The sequence below is a fragment of the Mus caroli genome, unplaced genomic scaffold (assembly GCF_978045245.1).
Source record: "Mus caroli unplaced genomic scaffold, Mus_caroli_1 scaffold_5, whole genome shotgun sequence".
In the NCBI taxonomy this organism is placed as follows: Eukaryota; Metazoa; Chordata; class Mammalia; order Rodentia; family Muridae; genus Mus; species Mus caroli.
The window spans coordinates 146,914,442-146,920,978 of NW_028227260.1; the positions used below are offsets into that span (position 1 = coordinate 146,914,442).

The 6,537-nt window shown below is 44.9% G+C and overlaps 1 pseudogene; it reads left to right on the top strand.

The window, feature by feature from the left end:
* The first annotated feature begins 3,635 nt into the window (after positions 1 to 3,635).
* On the top strand, positions 3,636 to 3,954 carry LOC110287069 (elongin-B pseudogene; annotated as a pseudogene).
* The last annotated feature ends 2,583 nt before the right edge of the window (positions 3,955 to 6,537 follow it).

Here is a 6,537-nt window from a genome sequence, read left to right on the forward strand (position 1 = left end):
TGAGTAAGGGTGTTTGCCACTTCAGACCCACATGGTTGAAGGAGAGAACCAACTCCTACAAGTTGCCCTCTGACATCCACTGACATGCCTTGTACTTGTATGCTGATAAATACACACATACACACAAGAAATAAATGTATTAAAAATGATATAAACAACTTTCTGCCTCAGGTAATGGCTTCTCCCTGGTGTTTCCTGGAGACCCATTTCCAATTATACTGAACTTAAAGAACTATTCTTCTTATAGCTAAATAAATGGCTGGCATGATGTTTCTATTGGACAATGTTGCCTTAGATTTTATAGCAAACTATATCCTATGTGCCAAACCTAGCCAGCTGCCTGTTTTTTTGTAAATAAAGTTTTATTGACATATGCCCACACCCATTCTTTTCTATATTAGCTATGGGTGCTTTTATTCTACATTGGGAAATCAGTTGCAACAGGAAAGGAAACAAACTTCAAAACCTAAAATATTTATTCTCTAACTCTTACAGAAAATTTACCAATTTCTGATAGGTATTATGGTCTCTAGAAATGTTTCTAGGAGTCTGTGAGATGGCTGTCAGGCAAAAGCACTTGCTGCTGAGCCTGACAGCTCAAATTTGATCTGGGGAAATCTAAATGGTAGATGGAGACAACCAACTCCTTCAAATTGTGTCTGACCCCCCCACACACATACACACAAATTAAAAACAAACAAAAAAAGTAAGAAAAGAAAAACTCAGGCTGGAGAGATGGGTCAGCATTTAAGAGCACTGGCTGCTCTTCCAGAGGTCCTGAGTTCAAATCCCAGCAACCACATGGTGGCTCACAACCATCTGTAATGAGATCTGATGTCCTCTTCTGGTGTGTCTGAAGACAGCTACAGTGAACTTACATTAAACAAACAAACAAACAAATATTTTTGAAAAAAAGAAAGGAAGAAAAGAAAAAAAATCAGCCAGGCGTGGTGGTGCATACCTTTAATCCTAGTACTTGGGAGGCAGAAACAGGCAGATTTCTGAGTTTGAGGGCAGCCTGGTATACACAGTGAGTTCCAGGACAGCCAGGGCTACACAGAGAAACCCTGTCTCAAAACAAACAAACAAACAAACAAACAAACAAATGAAACGAAACAAAACGAAAAACTCACTTTATAGACAAGGCTGACCTCAGATTCAGAGATCAACCTGCCTCTGCTTCCCGAGTGGTGGAATTAAAAGCATGCATCACCACTCCCCAGCTAAGAAAAGAAAGCCATTTCTAAGCTGAAAACTTATCCCTGGCTTTTGGGAGGAGGTAGAAGGTTGGGCTATATTTTAGAATATATGAAAAATACGCTTAGCAAGAAATAATGTATGTGGCACATTATATGTGACAAGAATGTGTGTATATAATTTCTATAGAAAATAATGAGGCTAGCAACTGGTTAAAGATGCTTACCATGTAAGCCTAGGGAGCCTTGCATTCCATCTGGCACTCATGTAAACATGAATGGAGAGAACCAACTCTACAGGGTTGTCCCCTGACCTCCTCCTGTGGTCCACTGCATGCATATAAATATGTATATATATTATAAAACAGAAGGTGGCCAGGCCGTGGCAGTACACAACCTTTAATCCCAGCAGTTAGAAGCAGAGTCAGTTGGATCTCTGTGAGCTGGAGACCATTCTGTTCTCTACAGAGTGAGTTCCAGACTAGCCAGAAATGTTACACAGAGATACTCTGTGTCGAAAACCCAAAATGAAATAAAATAAGATAAAAGAGAGAAGGTGGAAACTAGCTTAACCTTCCAAATAAAGAAAACAATGTATTCTCAATTAAAAGTGATACAATGCAGCTACTAGGTTATTCTCCCCAGAACAACATCATCATGCCACTTCTGATAACCACTGCCTGCCTGAAACAAGCCCAGCCAAGAGGGCTCTGATGGGGCTGGAAGTACACACACACACACACACACACACACACACACTGCTACCTCATTATATAGTCACATATAACTTAAGCTACCTGAGACTGGAGACATGGCAGTGGGAACACTTTCAGCACAAGCGTGAGGACCAGAGTGAATCCCCAGCACCCTGTGACCCCAGTTTTGGAGTTGTACACAGAGATAGGAGGCTCAGTGGGGCTTTCTGGGTCCCAGCCTACCTGAAAAAACAGTGAGCTCCAAGTGCAACGAAAGATGCTATCTCAAGGGGACAAGGCAGAAAATGACAAAACACCAACTGTCCTTCTCTGGCCTCTAAATACATGTGCGTAGGAACATGCATTTATACATACATGAATATACTACACGATAAACAATAAGCAAGTGAACAAATAAAATTTAAGCCATTGAGTTTTTCCTAGACAGAATATATATCCTAGGTCTACCTACATAGAGACCTTTCCTTTTTTTTCTGGGTATCAAAGAAAATATAAAGGTTCTGGCCACCAAATCCCTGGAACCCACATAGTAGGAGAGAAAAAAAATGTCCTCTGATCTCCACATGTGCATGGTGGCACATACATGCTTCCCTCCCCCCCCCCCACACACACACCAAAAAGAAGTAGGGGCTGGAAAGATGGCTCAGCAAATAAGAACTCACATTGCTTTTCCAGAGGGCCTGAGCACCCGTGTCAGGGAGCTCACAACTCTAACCCCAGAGATTGGATGCCTCTGGCCTCTGAAGGCACCCAAACACACATGGCAAGGCACCCAAACTCACAGCGGCATGCACACATACACATTATCTTAAAAATTAAATCCTGAAAAATGTTTTGTGTTTTAAAGAACTTTCTAGGCCAGGTATGGATGGCATGCAAGTATAATCCCAGCACTCTGGAAGCAGAGATAGGCCTGTCTACACAACAAATTCCCAGGCCATCTGGGACTATATAGGGAAACCTTATCTCAAAAAAAAATTTTTTTTTCTTTTTGATGAAAAAACAGTAAGTTTACTGAGTGTACACGGGGGCATATCAGGTATGGCAGTATTGGAAGGACCACCTACCCTTTACCAGAAGGTCGAAGATCTCATCCTGGGCTCGTGTTGTTCTGTTTTGTTTTTTTCCTTTCTCTCTCTCTCTCTCTCTCTCTCTCTCTCTCTCTCTCTCTCTCTCTCTCTCTCTCCCTCTTTTGCTTTGTTTTTGTTTTTCAAGACAGGGTCTCACTGCATAGTCTTGGATGTCCTGAAACTCACTCTGCAGAGCAGGCTGGACTTGAACTTAAAGAGATCTGCTTGCCTCTGCCTCCCAAGTACTTGGATGAAAGGCGCGTACCACCACACCAGGCTCATTCTGTTTTTGTTTGTTTGTTTGTTTGTTTGTTTGTTTGTTTCTAAATTGTACTCTCTGTTGCTTTAAAACAAATTCTGTCTGTCAGAGCACTGAAGTCAGAAGCAGACTCCCAGGTGGTATGGCCTCTGCTCCACTTCCGGTTGCCAACAGAGAGGAGTGGACTGGCAGAAGGGCTGGCATGCCTGGGGGCTGACATCCCAAGTGGAGACCTCAGCAGGGTCTCTAAAACAGAACGGCCTGGGGGGTCCTCACAGAAGGACAGCCTCAGACATGCTAACCAGGACTCCAAAGATGTTGTTCCTACCAAGAAAGAAGGGGTGATGTGTGGTCACCTCAGCACATCAAGCCAGAAGCAGCCGCCAGGATAGACGTGCTTCTCATGGTCCTGTGCCACAAGACCAACATCTTCATGGACGCCAAGGAGTCGAGCACCGTGTTCAAGCCGAAGCACATGGTCAAAGACATCCCCAAGCAGCGGCTGTATAAGGACACCAGCTCCTTGATGCTAGAAAAACTCCGGGCAAGTGTGGCTTCACTGGCTAGACAACACGATCATAGAGCTGCCACTGTGGGCCTGGCCTATGAAACCCTGTGTATGTAGTAAGGCTTTCTTCAACCCTCCAGAGCTTCCAGATGTGATGAAACCACAGTATTCTGGAGGCAGTACTAATGAATAAGCTGTGCGGTGAGGGCCCCATTCCTCCAATAAAAAAAAAAAAAAAGATTTGGCTGTCAGAAAAAAAAAAAAAGAAAGAAAAGAAAAGAAGAGAAAAGAAAAGAAAGCGAAGGAGAGCAGAGGCTCATTCACCTCTTCTGCCTGAGCTGTGCGAGTACTGTGCACCAAAGGCACAAGCAGGAGCTGGGAGGTGGCGCACTTGCCATTCTTTCAGAGGACCTGAGTTCAATTCCTGCACCTACAGGCAAGCTTGCAACTATTTGTAACCCCAGTTCCAAAGATTCCAATGCCTTCTCCTGGGTGGTGGTGGGGGGGGGGGACAGTAATACACATATGCATGCAGACAAAACCTCACAAAGATAAAATAGCAAGCACATAAAATTAAAACGAATACATCTTTAAAAACAAGCACAGATAGATGAGCCTCTGGAGTAGAGCTGATGAACACCTTTGGACAATACAATATTTTGTTTCTAGTAGCCGTGCTCTTTCTAAGATCAAGGCCAACTGTGTCTGTGAGTGAGTGTGGAGAAAAGACCCAGCCAGGTATTTGGTTCCCTGTGACACTTTGAAGACTCGGGATTTTATAATCATTCTCTAGGTGTCAAAAACTATTTGAGAGCTGGAAGTCTAGCTTGATCATGGAGTACTTGGCTAGTGTATACTAGCAAGAGGTTCCAGGGACACCTGCAACGCCCCAAACAAGAAAATGACTGTAGGCCTGGGTGTGGAGGCGCATGCCTTTAGTACCAGTGCTTGGGAGGCAGAGGCAGAGGCAGAGGCAGAGGCAGAGGCAGAGGCAGAGGCAGAGGCAGAGGCAGAGGCAGAGGCAGAGGCAGAGGCAGAGGCAGAGGCAGAGGCAGAGGCAGAGGCAGAGGCAGAGGCAGAGGCAGAGGCAGAGGCAGAGGCAGAGGCAGAGGCAGAGGCAGAGGCAGAGGCAGAGGCAGAGGCAGAGGCAGAGGCAGAGGCAGAGGCAGAGGCAGGCAGATTTCTGAGTTCGAGGCCAGCCTGGTCTACAGAGTGAGTTCCAGCCTTATACAGAGAACTCTTGAGGAAAAAGAAAAAAAGAAAAAGGAAAAAAGAAAAGAAAAGAAAAATAGAACCATTGTAGAATATTCTCAGCTGTCTCACAAAAGAAATTTCCTTCTTATGTTATTTTTGCCTGAGGTGTTCTTGTTGTTGTTGTTTTGAAACAGTTCTGGAACTCTTTCTGTAGACCAGGCTGGCCTGAAACTCACTGAACACCACCCAAGTGTTACAACCCACCACATCTAGCTTTTACTTAGATATACTTGGACAGGATTCTCATACTTTTGATCATGAATTGTGACTGGATTTTGAAATTGCATGTATTAATTCCACAAAGACACATAAATATTTACATGAGTTAACATACTGCTTATATTAGTGGAACCACACAGGAAGTAAGGCACAGCCTTGGCCCAAAGTGCTTTTCAGGAAGTGTTAATCTAGTCAGGCTACTATAGCAAAATGCCACTGACAGGGTCTGGGGGATCTGGAGGGGGATGGTTTGAATAAGGATGGACCTCATAGGCTCATATATTTGAATGCTTAGCTACCAGGAAATAAAACTCTTAAATAGGATTAGAAGGATTAGGAGGTGTGGCTTGTTGGAGTAGGTGTACCTTATTGGAGGAAGCATGTCACTGGGTGGGGGGTGGGCTCTAAGGTTTCAAAAGCCCAAGTTAGGCCCGGTGTCTCTCCCTCCTCTGTCTCCCTCTCCCTCCCCTCGCTCCTCTCACCCCAGGGTTTTGCTACAAAATCCTGGCCGGTTCCAAATTTATCATGTTGGTAAAATCAGCCTTGAACTCAGGATCCTTGTACGTCAGCCACCCGTACCAGAATTACAGGAGATTGCCTGCATGGTGGCTCATTCTCTTCTAGGTCAGATCCCTAGAGAGCAAAAGGCAGGTCAAATGGGGCAGCCATGTAGAAATCCTTTTTCTGGTTAAGCACCTGCTCACAGTCTATTGAACTAAATCATGTCACACAGTCAAGGCCAAAGTCCAGGGAGAGGGAGGCACACAGCTCAAGAGGGAGTGGAGAGGGGTGATGATCTGATGAACCACACGGTCACCCTCCCCTCCTACAACTGGAGGTACTGACACTAGCCTCAAAATGTGACCACAGTTGGAAGTAGAGACTTTCAAAGGATGATGAGTGCTGGGCAGATGGCTCAACAGAAAAGGTGCTTGTTGGGCAAGCATCAGGACCAGAGTTCAGATCCCCGGGACAGATGTGAAAGTCAGGGAAGTATGCTGGTTGCCTGGAATCCCAGCATTCAAGAGGCAGATAAGATTCCTAGGACAAGTTGGCTAGTTAGACTAGCCAGAATTAGTGAACTTTGGGTTCAGTGAGAGACCTTGCCCCCCCCCCCAAATGGTTGCTAGGTGGTGGGATGATATATGTTTTTAATTCTAGTGCTTGAGAGGCAGAGGCAGAGGCAGATGGAACTCTCTCAGTGTGGGGCCAGCCTGCTGTTCATAATTAGTTTCAGGACAGCCAAGGCTATATAATGAGACTGTCCCTAGACAGACAGACAGACAGATGGACAGATGGATGGATAGACAGACAG